The sequence below is a fragment of the Trichechus manatus genome, unplaced genomic scaffold (genome assembly GCF_000243295.1).
Source record: "Trichechus manatus latirostris isolate Lorelei unplaced genomic scaffold, TriManLat1.0 scaffold00005, whole genome shotgun sequence".
Classification (NCBI taxonomy): Eukaryota; Metazoa; Chordata; class Mammalia; order Sirenia; family Trichechidae; genus Trichechus; species Trichechus manatus.
Window position 1 is genome coordinate 30,635,635 of NW_004443941.1, and position 18,116 is coordinate 30,653,750.

The window sequence follows — 18,116 nt, forward strand, 5'->3', positions numbered from 1 at the left end:
CAAGTGGAGGTGAAGAAGGGTAGGGGCTGGGAGAGCATATATCTCAAATTACCAGTTGTTTTGTCTCCTGCTGGAAGATCTGTGAAGCTTCTTTCTCTTACCCCCTATTCGCTGGTCTCTGATAGTAGTCAAAGATGGCAGACCTGTGCTGCATTAGCTGATAGGGACGTCTGCATGAATCTCTCCTTGGTCTCTGTTCTCTGTCGGTTTTCTCTCTCCATTTGGTGCTTGGCTGAGTTCTTTGTCTCTTCATTTGATGTTTTAGGGTTTCAGGATTGCTGTTTTCTCTGTTCAGCTTAGTTTTTTTGGATCTTTGCTGTGGAAGGACAGTGTGGTGCTTCTGCCTAGAGTGCCATTTTGCCGGCAGTCTTCTTTGTTCAATTTTTTAATTGCTATTTTCAAATATTCTTGAATTAATGTAGCAATGAAAATTTTGAGACATAAAAATTGATTTACTGATGGTTTATTTTCTGTTTTCATACTGATATAGATATCCAACAATGTATATATATGATATTTATCCTCTTTTAAGGGGTCTGAGCATTAAGTATTATTTAGATAAATAATGTCATGCTATTATTTAAGATTTTTAGTTTGAAATATCTGTCCATGAATATTCATTCCACTCTGATATTCTTAAATAGTATATTAATGAGAACATCACAGAGATGTTTCCCCTGGACTTTTCATCAAATATTTTAGAAAGGAAAATTTTATGGTTTGTTCTGTCTCAGCAATGGAGTTCCTCTGTAATCCTCCAGGGCAAGCATTCATCTATAGCCCAATCAATTTCTCCGTGGGAGCCAGCAATTTCCCACTCATCCAGAACTCTTTTTGACTCTTTACTGAAGGTTGCACATCATGACAAGATATTACAGAGCCGTGACTTCACAGAGGAGCCATATAAAATAATTAGTCTATCCTTTAGAGAACCCTCTTGGAATTTTCCACAGATGTTATAGTACGTACAGCCATTTTAGATTACTACCCCAAGATATTTGCCTCTTTTCTCACTATAACTTAGTTAATTCTCCAAATGTTGCTAGAGTCTATTATTTCACCATCAATACCTTTCGACTTCATAGTTTGTGTTTACATATTCTTCTACAATTAATAAGAATCTTTGGTACTCAAACAGGACAAAATGCAACTACCAGGAATGGTTTGGTGTACTATGGCATGGTAGAAAAAAGTATATGAGCATAAAGAAAACTTAATTTACTATAATTCACAGATCCAACACATTAATTAACAAATATATAACATCTACTTTCAGTATTAGCAGCGTTTGTTTGTTTGCATTTTATTTCTGCTGTAGTCAACATTGTCTATCATGTCTTTCTCCCTTAAAAATGCATATTTCATCAAAACAGATTTTTCTTTCTTTCCAGTTAACTTCTAATCATGGAAATGAACAATTAAATGTTCTCAGCACCTATAATATTTATAATGTCTGAGTTTTACAGTGTCAAAAGTTGTGCTGTTACCTTGACACTGAGTCAAAGACACTATTTTGTAAAATAATGAGCCTTAGATAATAGTTTCTCCCTGTCTAAGTTGGTTTAGAGATTCATACTGTATTGTTTCATTTTTTGATACAGCAAATTGATAACAAGTGACAAATATTTACCAGACATACTAGACTGTGGCAGGTGAGTGTATGAGGGAACTCAGGTGAATTTGGGGCTCTCCTTTTCAACTCCATGAATGATTAATTTGTGATATGTAATCTCATTTGCATCAAACACTGTTGTTATTAAACAGATTTCTTCCAAATTAGTAAAACAATATCCTATAGTTGAGGTTCAAATCCCACTTCTACCTCTTGCTAGCTATGTGACCTTAGGCAAGTTACTTAATACCTCTGGGCCTCAGTTTTCTCATTGTAATAACAAAAATCGAATTGTAATTAAAGGCGATAACACATCTAAAATATTGAGCACAGCTCCTGGTACATGGTATATAAGTAAAAATTTTTAAAAAAAGTGATAGAATGAAATAATTATTTGATTGAGGTATTCATTGAAACAACTGTTTAATTGTCTTGTTTAAATAGGTGATAAAGTGATTAAGAACAGTATTCTTTTGTGATTCTTTTGTGACCCTTCCCTTACATTACAGAACTTACTGTTTATTCCTTTTGAAGTTTATGCCTTTTGAAAGTGGAATCCTAGTAAGAAAAAGTTTGTGCTATAGATGGGGATATATATGTTCACTGAGTTTGGGGAATCTTAGGATACCAGGTTTACCTTGGCCATGACATGAAAGAGATCAGAACAATCTCTCCACTGGCATAAGCTCAAACATGCTGTTGTATTCATTTAGCTATCGCAAGACTATATCCGTCAGATTGAGATTCAGTTTTTCACAGTCACCTATGATCTAGTAAAGATTGCAGTATGAGAAAATATCATGAGTGACATGAAATTATTAATAAATACAAAAGGAAAAATAACTTCTCATTTGGGAGTTTGTTTTTTCTGGTATGAATAAAAATACTGTGCTTCCTTTGTAATCCACCAATGTTGACTGCATCTGATATCTCTTAACAAGATGTAAGGGCATAAAATTGACTGTTGTACATAATTTATATAGCTGGATGCTATTTTTCTTATTACTGAGAGCTAGATCTATTTGAATTTTGGTGAATTGACCCCTTACTCTCAAAATTCACAGTTATTTGTGTTGCCTATTTCATTTTTTATTTTTTTATGTGTGTATGTGCTTATGTGTGTGTTTAACAAATTTATACATTTTTGGATTTCTTTTGGTAATATATGATTGAATTGTGCAATGATATTGCTCACAGCTTATAATCATAATCACTTAACCCTTACATGTATTGTTCTTAAACATTAAAGAGTTTATATAACTGGTAATTCAAGTATTAAATATCTTTGCAGGAAAAATTGATTGCTCTATTTTAGATGGTGAGTTTCTTAGTTCCACTAACTTTGATGTAAATAAACCACTTCAAACTACATACTGAATTTTTTAAATTATAATTTACTTTTAGTCATATATCAATTTATCTGTCCATAATCACATAATAGCACTATTGTGAAAAATGATGCTTTCTTAAGCATAGTTTGGCTTCTCATAGGCTAAATGTATCCTTGTGTTAAATCCAGTAAATGCTTGTACACTTGTTTTTCCAGATGATGTAGTGTTGAACAAGTAAGCCAGAAGATGGAGAAATTGCTTACATCCGTTGTGTTTAGCTAAAATGAATGTGGCTAGAAGTCGTTTTTCCTCTAGCCTAAAATGAATGTTTTCTGGCCTGTAGAGAAATAAATTTGCATAACCTCTAAAATGTGGTTTTCTATACTTCATGGTTAAAAAGTGGCAAAAATATAAATCATCATTATCTATCCTACTATCATTTTTCTACTTTTCCTATGCCAGTTTCATTTAACTATTTTTGACATGCAACCAAAAACATCAGAATAAAATATGTAGCGGCCAAATGCCTCAATATCAGATTGAACAGCCTCAGTACTAAAAATTAACAACTGTTGAGATTTTCTAAAATCTACTGTGAAAACATTGCTGAAGCTTCCCTTTTTAATGTGACCTTCATTCTAAATGGCTTACATCATTTCCCATTCAGTAGATAGGCAATTATCTCTTTTCTAATTTCATTTCCTTCAAAAGAGCTTTTCTCAACCATTTTACCTTTTTGGATTTCTTTGCCTTGTATTGATGGGGTAGTATAGTTCCATTACCTTTGCAGTCTTTTTTCATTCCCTTTAAAATTGAATTAAAATTTAGTCTGCTGTACCAGCTATGAAGTGTTGGCCCAGTTGAGTTATTGAAGGTCAAAAGAAGTACAAGATTTTTTTACTCCAATCTGAGTTTTATATGTGACAAGTTTGTCACAGATGGAAACCCAAGATTATTTTTCAAAGAGAAAGTGGTCCTCTTGTTCTTGTTACTTTAGATAATGAATATGGTAGATCTGATGACAACCCTCTACCCTCTACTCATACAATCTTATAAACCACCTTGCAGCTGTTAATTAATTGGTCTTGAAATCAACTACATAAGACAATTAACACACACATTTATTTTATCTTAATCTTATGGAAAATGTTATTTGCAATGTAGACATTGAACTTATTCAAAAACAAATGATCTATTCAAATTTAGAGGTTATAACAGGTTGCTTTAGCACAAGGAGAAAAGCTTTTACCTCCATACTTGTTACCAACATGATTCACTACTCTAAACTTGGCAGCCAAACTGGTTAACAGTTTACACTTTGGGTGTAAATTAGTTGTAACATTCTTTCCAGGTTTAGTTTTGCTATCTAGAAAATTCAGAATAGAATCAGTGCTAGTTGAAAATTTGATTTGCACTCTGTGTAAACGCATTAAAGCTGGAATAAATTGAAGTGCGTATTTGCCAAAAAAGGGGAAAAGCAGTGGGCATTAACATGCAATAAGTGTTTTGGCCATTATTTTGTATACTATTATTTTATGAGTCTTAGTTTTTTTAAGTAAATTTCAATCAACTGTAATCTGCAAAGTGAATCCCATCAATTCAAATTTATGTAACCTTTGACTTACTAGCTAGAGTGTTAGAAGCTACAAAGAGAATCAGCCATTATTACTCCAGAATATAGAAAAAAGGAATTGTCGCCTGACTTTATAGATCTTAACCAAATTCCATTTATTTTTATGTGATAGTTAAAATAAAATGTATTTATTTCAGTACAGTTCTACTATATGTCTGTAATTTTAAAAATCTAAAATACTTAAAAGTAGAATAAAAGGAAGTAATAAAAGCATTATAGTTCTGCTACTCAGAAAAAGCCACTTAAATGTTTGATGTATTTACTACTAAGCCACTCATCAATGCATAATTAAACATAGCTGCATCATAAATATAATTTTGATTCTTCAATGTTTTACTTATTTTTGTAAAAGCATTTCTTACACCATAAGCTTAGAGAAAATATTATTTTATCAGTTGCATAAATGTCCGACCCTTGCCCAACTATCTGATACTTGTATTGTTGCTTTCCTGATTATTTATTAGGTTTGCCTTCATAACATTAGTTTGAATGCTATTTACATATATATATATATTTTAATATACTCCAGCTATGTTCATTAGGAGAACCCTCTAGAAGTAGAACTACTTTTTCAATGGGTAGGACCAGGCCTCTGGTCTATTATTATTCTGGGCTTAAAGTATATTATTTGCATGGAATATATTAGAAAATATTCCAACACTTCTATTTATTGTCATAAGGAGCCTTATATGTATGTTGCTTTAACAATATATATTTTGCGTTATAAATTGGCTAGTTGATATGCATACTCCTAGTCTAAGGAACTCCTTGAGGACAGCAATTCAAAATAATAGACTCATTCTAATAATCCAGTTTTCATGAGACTTGGGGAATAAAGGTTGAGGACAGTGTTCTCAACTGAACAGTATAGTTAAAGACCAAACACTTGGACATTTATCTACATATCATCCCTTCCTCCACCCCACACCCAATGCAAATATAACTTTATTTAGTACACACGTTTGGTGCTTTGTCTAGTCCTCAATACGTAGTAGGTGCAAGGTAAATATGAATTGATTTGACCTGAATAAAGACAAAATGGTATTCATCTAAATATTTGAACATTGGTGCTTATTTCCAGGGATTTGAAATATGGTTCTTAAATAATCAAAGTAATATTAGTGTATTAATGTAACTTGCACAAATGTACTTTGTAGGCTGCTGGAGGGAGTTTATAAAACCAATAATAATCATAACTCCACAAAGGATGATTGCCCCCTCACCACCAAAAAATCATAAATCTATCCATAACCATATATATGAGCTGTGAAACTTAAGAGGAAAAAGTATATATATGTATATAAAGAAGTAGAACTCAGAAACACCTCCTAGAAAAGTGAGAGCTGGCTTTCTATCTTCCTAATGCAGTTATAGAAGTCCTGGTGGCGCTATAGTTAAGCACTTGGCCGATGACTGAAATGTCAGTGGTTTGAACTCACCAGCGACTCCGTGGGAGAAAAGACCTGTAGATCTGCTCCGATAAAGATTACATCCTAGGAAACCCAACGGTACAGTTCACTCTGTCCTATAGAGTCGCTATGTGTCAGAATCAACTCCACGGCACATAATAACAACAACAATGAAGCTATATACAGCTCATTTCTAACCCACCTGTCAGAGAGGTAAGCAGCATATCCTCTCTTGGAGGATGTAATCCCTCTATGTATTCTTAACTCATTCCCCTGGGAGTTTAGCAGTATCTTGAGGAATTTCTGAATTTATGCCTTCTGACAATGCATAACTCAGCATACCATTTCCAAGAAATAAAATCATTTTAAGCACCTAGCTATTCAGAGAACCCAGAAGTGGCCTGTTTTTATATAATATTATTATCCCTTTGAGGATAAGTTCTCAATTGTGAGAAAATTTTGGACTTAGGCAATAATAGAATTGGGGAGAGAGTAATAAAGACTAACTGTCCCTTCTAAGTTGGATAAAATAGAACTTATTATGTATATTTTTTCAAATGTTTATTCATAAAATACTTATTTACCACATAACACTTACTAGACTTAATAATAGATGTTAGGGATTCAAAATTAAATAAAGCACAACTCTTTCCTTCAAAGAGCTTACAGTTCAATGGGGACAGACAAGAAAATTATTGGGAACAATAAAGTGTGATAAGAGTTATGCAAGAATAGCCTATCGGACTCTCTGGGAACACAGAGTAAGGGATTGTGTTTCTTGACTCAGGCTTAAGGCAGATTTATTTGAAGGCTATGTTCAGGTCCATTATTAGTAGAGACAAAAGATGAAAAAGAGGAGGAAAAGAGAAGCATATTTTAGGCAGCAGGAGAATTGTGTGCACAGTGTACAGGCATAAAACACGAGGAGGCTGGATTGGTGGGAAGGTTACAGAAATTGAAAGGACTGTGTGCCATGATTTCATACTGAAGGAAATCCTGGGGATGCTTTGGAAAAATTTTAATTGGAAGATTTTAATGATCAGATTTGCTGCAATGTGGAAAGTGTAGGAGTGTGTGTGTGTGTGTGTGTGTGTGTGTGTGTGTGTAAGTTTTGGAGGAGAGGACTTAAAGATTATAGCCAGGGGCACTATAGGAGGCTCTTCCCTTTATTCTGAATCATAAATTACAGGAGTTTGGACTTAGTCAATGGCAAATGAAATGTACAAAACAAACATGATTAAAAATATCAAAGCTACATAATCAACATGATTTGATAACTAATTGTATGGAGTATGATAAATTAAGGAAACAAAACAGGCAAAGACAAGCAGATGAAAAGATGTTCAACAGCATATGAGAACTGCAAATTAGAACAACAGTGAGATGCCACTACACAGCTATTAGAATGGCTAAATTCCAAAACACTGACAACATTAAATACTGGTGTGGATATAGAACAACAGGAACTGTCAGTCATTGCTGGTAGGAATATATAATGGTACAGTACTTTAGAAGACAATCTGGCAGTTTTTTACAAAGTTAGACGGCTCCCCATACGATCCAGGATTCACACACATAGGATTCACACTAATGTTTATAGAAGCTTTATTTATAATTGCCAAAAATTGTTACCAGTCAACATATCTTCAACAGATGAATGAATAAACACCCTGAGATACATATCCACACAGTTGTTTTATTCAGTGATAAAAAGAAATGAGCTATCAAACTATCAAAAGACGTGGAGAAACCTTAAATGCTTATTGCTAAGTGAAAGAAGCCAATCTGAAATAGCTATGTACTCTATGAGTCCACTATATAACAGTCTGGAAAAAGCAAACCTATAAAGACAAGTGGTTTCCAGGGGTGCTGTGGGTATTGCGGGAGGGATGAAGGAATGACTATGTGGAGAACACTTAGGACTGTGAAACTATTCTGTATGATATTGTAATGATGGGTGCATGACATTATGCATTTATCAAAACTCACAAGATTCTACAACACAGAGTGAATCCTAATGTAAATTATGGAGTTTAGTTAATATTAATGTATCAATATTGGTTCATCATTTGTGACAAATATACCACACAAATGCAAGAAGTTAGTAATAGGAGAAACTTTGTACAGAGGGGAGAGAAGGTGTGTGGGAACTCTCTTCTTCCCAGTTTTCTGTAAACCTAAAAGTGCTCTAAAAAATAATGTTTACTACAACAAAACAAAAAATAAGCAAATAAAAATTTGTGTTAGGGAACTTAGTCTAAGGAACATTTCTTAAGGTTTTATTTGTGCAGAAATCATTTGATTTTTATTTGAACATTGTGTTTTTTTAGGGGTGACTGCAGAAAGGGTCGGAAACCCTGGTGGCATAGTGGGCTACAGCTGCTAACCAAAAGGTTGGCAGTTTGAATCCACCAGGCGCTCCTTAGAAATGGTATGGGGCAGGTCTACTCTGTCCTATAGAGTTGCTATGAGTCAAAATCGACTCAACGGGAATGGGTTTGGTTTTATTTTGGTTTTGTGTAGAAGGTCAGCTGATGGAAATTGTGGTGATGGACTTATGTCACCTGATTGCCATAAGCCAGCTTTTGGTATCACATTACATATGTGGAATCATACGAAGCTTATCCTTTAGGTTCTCCCTTTGTAATCTGTTGTTGTTAGTTGAAGTCGAGTATGCTCTGATAGCGACCTTATATATAACAGAACGAAGCGTTGCACAGTCCTGCACAATCTTCAGGATTGTTGCTATGTTTGAGTCCATTGTTTTGGTTACTGTGTCAGTCCATTTCACTAAGGACCTCCCTCACCTTCGCAAAACCTCCACTTTAACAACCATAATGTCTTAACTAGTGATTAGTCTTTCCTGATGATGTGTTCAAAATAAGCAAGCCAAAGTCTCACCACCCTGGAGTCTCAGAAGTAGTCTATTGTATTCCTTCTAAGTGATAATCTGAGGTAGACTTTAATGAGGATGACCTGATTATCTGTTCTTAATGTTTTGGGTGAGCCTACCCTAAAAGGTGAATAAGCACATATGGCATTCTTTTGAAATGTCTTGCAGAGCTGTTAATCTATAATTTCTGTAATCAAAGTTCCTATGTAATTATAATAAAGAGTGAAATAATAGAGAAAGATGATGAAATTTGCTGCAAATGCTTTAAGATAATGCAGAATGAATAGTAGTTTGGCGATTTGAGAGCTCTTTGCATTTGCTGAAAGAAAAGTGTTACTCAAGCTTAAAAAGAAAAAAGAATTGAAGCCAAGCATATTCATTTAACAAGTTTATTCTAGGACTATTTGTTGTTGTTGTCAGGTGCCATCAAGTCAATTCCAACCCATAGCAACCCTATGTACAACCCTATGTACAACAGAGCTAAACACTGCCCAGTCCTGCGTCATCTTCACAATTATTGTTATGTTCTTGCCCATTGTGTCAATCCATCTCATTGAGGGTCTTCCTCTTTTTCGTTGGCCCTGTACTTTACCAAGCATGATGTCCTTCTCCAGGGACTGGTCCCTCCTGATAATATGTCCAAATTACGTGAGATGAAGTCTTGCCATCCTTACTTCTAAGGAGCATTCTGGCTATACTTCCTCCAGGACAGATTTGTTCATTCTTCTGGCAGGCCAGAAGACTATAGACTCTTTTTACTCTCAGTAAAACAATGTTATTTATTCTAATTAATCTTCATATGTTCTCATAGTTGACTATGTTGGAGAGATTTCAAAGTTGATATCGGCTGTACAATTTCTGTGGCCATTCTAATGTTTAATTGAAACAGCAGGATTATTAGAAATGGAAAAAAAATTCTTCCACAACTTCTAAAAAATTTGTTTATATCTGCAAATGATCTCTCAAAGGAAACATTGTCCAACATCTTTATTTTGAATAAAGATGAGTAAAACCACTTCATCCAACTGTAAGTAACATGAATAACAAAATTCATGTTATAAAAATTTGTTTGAGCCCTTTCATTTAGCTCAATAACACTGAATATAGATTCAGCGATAAACTTCAAAGTTGGCAATAGTACAATATTCCTTCACGTACCATCAAGCCAGTACTAAAGAAAATTGATGCCATATTTTCTAATTTATTAACATTTGCAATGAGATATATTTTGTATGCCTAGAGAAAAAAATTTCCTTTATTTTAATGTGAATGTCAATTAGGGGTATTGATCAAATAAAGAAATTAAGTCATATGGTCAAAACTGCCCCATTTTTCCCCTCCAATCTTCCCTTTCAGTTATAAATTGGAAAAATAATTGTAGAAAAAATTTGAGTTTCTTGTATTGATCACAATGATGAAATATCTTATGCTAATAAAAATGAAGGTATGCATTGACTTACAGATCTTTTTTTTAAAAAAAAAACTGCTACAGAATTCTATTGTCCATAAAACCTCTCAAAAATTATAATCTATGACTGTATTATTTCATTCATCTTTCACTGAAGTCCTACCCTACTTCCTCACAGAAAATAAACACATATGCCTTTACGCATTTGTTTTCCTTATAGCTTAGAACATTCTCCATAGTACTTTATGCTTAAGTTGCCCAAATTCCGTCTTTTAATCTTCCCAATATTTGGTCTTACATGTACTCTTTCATACTTTAACCTCTTTCCAAAACGTTTTTATCAGATTCATCAAGGTAGATTTGAGTATTTCTTCTTATTCTGTCTTGATATCACACTCCTGTAGTTAAACTATATGAGATCTCTCAGGTTATGAACTTATCCTGCCTAAATTATGCTTTTGAAATGAATGTACCCTGGTTTCATTTTGATAGATGACCTTTAGTCCACTCATATTTACCTCAGTGCTTAAGCACACAGGCTTTGGAGTAAGACAACAAGGGGATAACATTTAGTTTTGCCACTAACTTGCTCTGAGCATGTTACTTGATTCTCTGAAGCTCAATTTTTTTTTCTCTGTATTATAACCTATTGGTGTCGAGTCAATTCCAACTCATAGTAACCCTAAAGGACAGAGTAGAACTACCCCACATCATTTCCAAGGCTGTAATCTTTATGGAAGAGGACGACCACATCTTTCTCCTGCAGAGTGACTGCTATATTCAAACCGCTGACCTTTAGTTAGTAGGCGAATGTTTACCACTGTGAAAACAAAGCTGTTTCTCTGTATTATAGAAACAGTAATATTTATTGTAGAGTTCTGTTGTTAATATTAAATAATATAAATGATGTCAAACTTTTGGTTACATAGCTAGTTCACTGGAAGAATTTAATATGTGTTACCCATTCTCACTCTCAGTATTTTTATTACTTATCTGTTTTTGTATATCTTTGGGAGTAGTATGATACAGTGAAATGAGAATAGGGTTTGAAATTAAGCAGAACTAGATTAATAACCTGCCTTATAGCTTCTTTGTTGTGTGACTTTGGGTAAGTATCTTACCCTCTTTAAGCCTTTCAGAAGGATTCAATGACATAATCTGTATATAAAAACCCATTCCCAGGTTTTTAAAAAAGTTCTGTATTTTAAATGTAATTTTAATAAAATTGATAAATCCTACATAATTATTCCATTAACCTCTGTAAACATTTTTACTTTCTTCTGCAACCTTGTAACAGAATGAAAACAGACCCCAGGACTTTATTTACTTGCTATGCCTGTCTCACTTACAAGCCAATTAATTTACATTTTCAGTATTTTAATTACATGGCTCCATTAATGCCTCCAAATAATATATAGTAAATAGCTTTCCAAATTTAAACTATCCTGAAACTATAAAATTATGAGTTTTCTGTCATGTGATATAAACCAAAAAGTACATGCTAATAGGATATATGACATGAGCCCAAATATATACTACTACATGGATTTTTATAATCCAAATGAAATAGTTTATTACTATTAAGCCATATAATTAACATTAAATTTTTGAATCCTCAAAATACACAATATTCACAGCTATGTGCCAGTGTCTAGGACATTACTCATTTTAAAACAAAAAACACTACTGACCTTTTGGTTAGCAGCCAAACTCTTAACCACTGTGTCACCAGTGCTCTGCTTTACCCATAAAAAAATTGAAATTAAAAAACCTGTTGCCACGGAGTTGATTCTGACTCATAGAGACCCTATAGGACAGAGTATAATTGCCCCACAAGGTTCCCAAGGAGTGGATGGTGGATTCCAACTGCTGACCTTCTGGTTAGCAGTCGAGCTCTTAACCACTGTGCCACCAGGGCTCCAATCTGCATATAACACCTGACATAAAATTTGTCCTTATTAAATGCCTGTTAAACAAGGAAATGAGTGATTTACATTTGAGTATGTACATGGAAGTGTTGATCCTGACAGTGATAAAACAAAACTTTATTAAATTATTCATCGAAGGTTTACTTATATGGGTAGCATACTGTGTTAGGCACTGTGTAATTTCAAATAGGCTTCTTTGTTATTGTTGTTAGGTGTCATCAAGTTGGTTCTGACTCAGTGATCCTATGTACAACAGAACAAAACACCTTCCAGTCCTATTGCATCCTCACAATCGTTGCTATGTTTGAGAGCATTATCGCAGGCACCATGTCAGTCTATCCCATTGAGGGTCTTCCTCTTTTTCACTAACCCTCTACTTTACCAAGCATGATGTCCTTCTCCAGGGACTGCTCTCTCCTGATAACATATCCAAAGTGCATGAGATAAAGTTTTACCATCCTCACTTCTAAGGAGAACTCTGGCTGTATTTCTTCCAAGACAGAATTCTTTGTTCTTTGGCAATCCATATTCAATATTCAATATGCTTCACCAACACCATAATTCAAAGGCATCAATTCTTCTTCCATCTTCCTTATTCATTATCCAGCTTTCAAGTGCACATGTGACAATTGAAAATATCATGGCTTGGGTCAGGTGCACCTTAGTCCTCAAAGTGACATCTTTGCTTTTAACACTTTAAAGAGGTATTTTGCAGCAGATTTGCCCAATGCAAAATGTCTTTTGATTTCTAGACTTCTGCTTCTATAGGCACTGATGGTGAATCCAAGAGTAAAAACAGCTTGGGGGCAGTGTCTGATCTCCTTTAGCTTCACAAGGGGGAAGGAGACTCACGATCAAGAGCCCAAGATTGATTCCTATAACGCAGAGGTCAGACATGACTTCTCTCCACCATCTTTACCAGTTCTGAAATCAACTGTCCTTCCCACAGTACGCTCTACTGGGTTCAAGAATTCATTGCAAAGGGCACGCAGAACTCAACTGACCATACTCACGATTATGGGGTTTATTAGGGAAGTAACAGGTTACAGTTCAGGCTCAGGAACATTCAAGGATACAGTTCTTCCATTAGGACAGACTCTCCGCAAATGTGCTCACAGGCATGCCTCTCCCTGGCCCTCAGTCTCTGCCCAAAGGCACTTAGCTTTCTTCCTCCATGGGCCAGGAAGCCCACTGCACCATTTCCTGCTGCTGGGTCTCTTCTTCCAGGTCTCTACTGCCAAGTCTCTGCTTCCTTGACGGTGGTGGACTCTTCTCTCTCCTGCCTCTGGTTGGCTCATTTTCAACCCCAGAGGGATGGTGTAGAACTGACCAATCTCTTTAGTGGGCCACAATTACCCTATCACACAGTCCTGCCCAATCACCTGGGTGAGAGTTACAAGACCATAGCTAGAAAGGCCACACACAAAGCAATCAATTTTACTGAACTAAGTAAAATGAAATCTTTGACAAATTCAATATTTTCTCCATTTATCATAATGTTACTTACTGGCTCAGTTGTGAGGATTTTTTGTTTTCTTTATGTTGAGGTGTAATCCACACTTTATGCTGTAGTCTTGGATCTTCATCAGTAAGTGCTTCAAGCCTTCTTCACTTTCATCAAATAAGGTTGTGTCATCTGCATGTTGCATGTTGTTAACGAGTCTTCCTCCAATCCTAATGTCATGTTCTTCTTCATATAATCCAACTTCTCGTATTATTTGATCAGCATACAGATTGAATAAGTATTGTGAAAATATACAACCTTGATAAACACCTTTCCTGATTTTAAACCATGCAGTAGCTCCTGGTTCTGTTTGAAAGACTGTCTCTTGCTCTATGTACAGGTTCTGCATGAGCACAATTAAATGTTCTGGAATTCCCATTCTTCCCAATGTTATCTATAATTTGTTATGATCCACATAGTAAAATGTCTTTGCATAGTCAATAAAACACAGGTAAACATCTTTCTGGTATTCTCTGCTTTTACCCAAGATCCATCTGATATGAGTAATGATATCCCTCTTTCCACATCCTCTTTCGAACCTGGCTTGAATTTCTGGAAGTTGCCCTGTTGATGTACTTCTGCAACTGCTTTTGAGTGATCTTCAGCAAAGTTTTATCTGCATGTGATATTAATGATATTGTTCGATAATTTTGACATTCTGTTGGATCATCTTGCTTTGGAATGGGCATGTATACGGATCTTTTCCAGTTGGTTGGCAGGTAGCTGTCTTCCAAATTTCTTGGCATAGACAAGTGAGTGCTTCTAGTGTTGCATCCATTTGTTGAAACATCTAAATTTAGATACATCTAAATTTGTATTTCATCAATTCCTGAGGCCTTGTTTTTCTCCATACCTTCAGTGCAGCTTGGACTTCTTCCTTCAAAATCATCTGTTCCTGAGCATATGCTACCCCCTGAAATGGCTGAATGTTGACCAATTCTTCAGCTTCAACTTGAACTTGCATATGAGCAATTGGTGATCCGTTCTGCAGTCAGTCCCTGACCTTGTTCTGCCTGATGATATTGAGCTTCTCCATTGTCTCTTTCCACAGATGTGGTTGATCTGATTCCTGTGTATTTTATCTGGTGAGCTCCACGTGTGTAGTTGCCATTTATGTTGTTGAAAAAGAAAAGATATTTCCAATGAATAAGTTGTTGGTCTTGCAAAATTCTATCAGGTGATCTCTGGTGTCATTTCTATCACCAAGGCCATGTTTTCCAACTACTGATCTTTCTTCTTTGTTTCCAACTTTCATATTCCAATCGTCAGTAATTATCAATACATCTTGATTGCATGTTTGATCAATTGCAGACTGCAGAAATTGGTAACATCTTCAATTTCTTCATCTTTGGCATTAGTGATTGGTCTATAAATTTGAATAATATTCACATTAACTGGTCTTTCTTGTAGGCATATGCATATTATCCTATCACTGACTGTGTTGTACTTCAAGATAGATCTTGAAATGTTGTTTTTGACAATGATTGTGACACCATTCATCTTCAATTTTTCATTCCCAGCATAGTAGCCCATATGATTTTCCCATTCAAAATGGCCAATACCAGTCCATTTCGGCTCAGTAATGCCTAGAATATCTATCTTCAATCATTCCGTTTTATTTTTGATAATTTCCAGTTTTCCTGGATTCATAAATCTTACATTCCACATTCCGATTATTAAATGAATATTTGCAGCTGTTTTTTTCTCATTTTGAGTCATGTCACCTCAGCAAATGAAGATCCTGAAAGCTTTACTCCATCCACACCATTAAGGTCAACTCTACTTTGAGGAGACAGCTCTTCCCCAATCATATTTTGAGTGCCTTTCAACCTGAGGGGCTCAGCTTCCGGCAGTATATAAGAAAATGATCCTCTGCTATTTATAAGGTTTTCAATGACCAATTTTTTGAAGTAAATCACCAAGTTCTTTTTCCTAGTCTTAGACTGGAAGCTCTGCTAAAACCTGTCTACCATAGGTGGTGTAGCATCCAACATCACAGCAACACACAAGCCACCACAGTATGAAAAACTGACAGATGAGTGGTGGATAGGCTTGGTAAAGGCCATTTTCTGTTTGGGTGGCATATAATATTTCACTACATGTGATTCAACTGGATGGTAATTATTTGAAATCAGTAGTCAGTGTCTCTTCTCAAGCCTGTGTATATCTGCAAAACTAAGAAGAAAACTTTCCCAAAACTGATTTCCAGGACTCTCTTAATTTTACCAATAATCCATTCAAGCCACCTGAGCTGGTGATGGGCATGGATCTAAGAGTTGCAAAGTCTAGGATAAGATACTGGGAAAAGACTCTTGGGGTCAGCAATGAGAATGCATGCAGGGTGAGCTCTAAAAGAGACCCCAGGGTAACAAAAGTTTTGGGGTTAAATAGCCTGACAGGGAAATACCCATGGTTCCAAGCTGAGGGTCAGGGAGGAGGAGATGAGCAAAGCTTTCCAGCCTCAGGTGAGATGGAGCAATGACGGATTATTAAGAGATGATGGCTGAGGCAAACTCAGTCATGTAATTTAGAACTCTTTTTTTAACTAAGGCAGAGCTGAATGTTGGTAAAAAAGAAAACGTTATTTAGGATCTGCATATTTGTCAGTAAACAATAATAGTCAAAACAACCAAAGTCAAGGGTGGTGCAAACAGGTAAGTGATCCAAAAGGTTGGCAGTTTGACCCTCCCAGAGGTGCCTCAGGAGATGGGCCTGGCGATCTGCTTCTTCTGAAAGTTCACACCCATTAAAAACTCTATGGAGCAGTTCTACTATGTATACATGGTGTCTCTATGATTTAAAATTGACTCGATGGCAACCAACAATAACAACAACAAGATCAAATATCTGTTTCTATTATTAAGTTCTCAAGGGGAGTTCTTTAAATGAATTTTAGAACCCCAGTAGAATATGCTTTATGACCCAATAAACACTAAATATATTAATAAAGTTTCTATATATCTTTAGATGTATGCTTTTTCCAGTGGTTTTCATAATTTTTTTCCAAACCATGTAGTGATAAAAGGATCCTTTAATAAAATACTTTTGTTTGTATAAGGTGCTACTTTCAAACTAGCCTACAAAATTAATAGTAACTTTTTTTCAGTTCATAAGATGTGTTTAAGTTATTCTTAAAATCTCTGTCAATTACAAGCATGTTATTATCATATTGGAACAAAATCCAATTACACTACAAAGCTACATCCTTTCCTCCAGAAATCCTAAGAGAAACCAGAAACAGCTCTTGAATAGAGGTCATATCCAGATTTTAAAGAACATGTTTGCAGTAGAATTATAATGAGAATATAATGGTGGAGAAGAATTAATTGGAAAAACAAATTGAAGCACTTGCAGTGTTATTCCAAAAATGCATGACTGACATGTACCCATGAACTCTTCAAAGAAAAGTAGATGGAAATCTTTTCCACTTGACATTAAAATTTCAATAGTAAATGTCTCTGGCTGTATCCCAAACTGGGTAATTATATTTGGTCCATAGAATAGGTATATGATAATTTTATGCTTCTCAGTATGTCCTGCTTTTACTATTTCACCCAGGACTGCCTTTGAAGTAACTAATGCAAAAATGTTGAAATCAGTGAAACTCAGGAAAAAGACAACAAAATAAAAATAAGATGAGGCTAGATATATTTGGGAAAAACAGAGAGACGCTGAATTACGTAAACACGTAAGTTTTGGCCTTGTATTACCTTTGATTCCCTAAGGAAGATCTACACATATTTAAGAGAAAAATCCTCAGTATGGGCTTCAGGCTCAGTGACTGCAATACATTATATACTCAAGTGTAATGAAAAGGGAGGGAAAAAAATGAGTCTGAATCGATTGACAGCAATGGGTTTGGGTTTTGGACTGCAATTATGAGTAACGGGCAGGTCTGTTTCCAGTAGTTCTCTTTTCTCTTTCCGTAAGATTTTCCCAGCTAACTGTGGGACCAAAAAACTTCTGGGTCCAGGGTATGCTCTATCCTGGGCGCTCTTTGGTTTCACAGCTACGGCTTGGATACTAGGCATGGAGTATAATTACTCCAGAGGTTGCTTTAGATGTCTGACTAATTTTGCATCAGAAGAAAGTATGGGTGAATTTTTTTAAGCAAACAATTGGTTTTGGAGTACTAGCTTGTTTCAGTGTACAATGCCCCCCGAAGTGGTCAATATATTTGGAAGCTGAGATTAAGAAACATGTTTCAGAAAAAATAAACTTCTTAAAGAATACACTTGAGGACTTCCAGCAAGATGGCACTCTAGGCAGAAACACCACGCCGTCCCTCCACAACAAAGATCCAAAAAACTAAGCCAAACAGAGAATCAACAATCCTGAAACCCTAGAACATCAAATGAAGAGATAAAGAACTCAGCCGAACACCAAACGGAGTAAGAA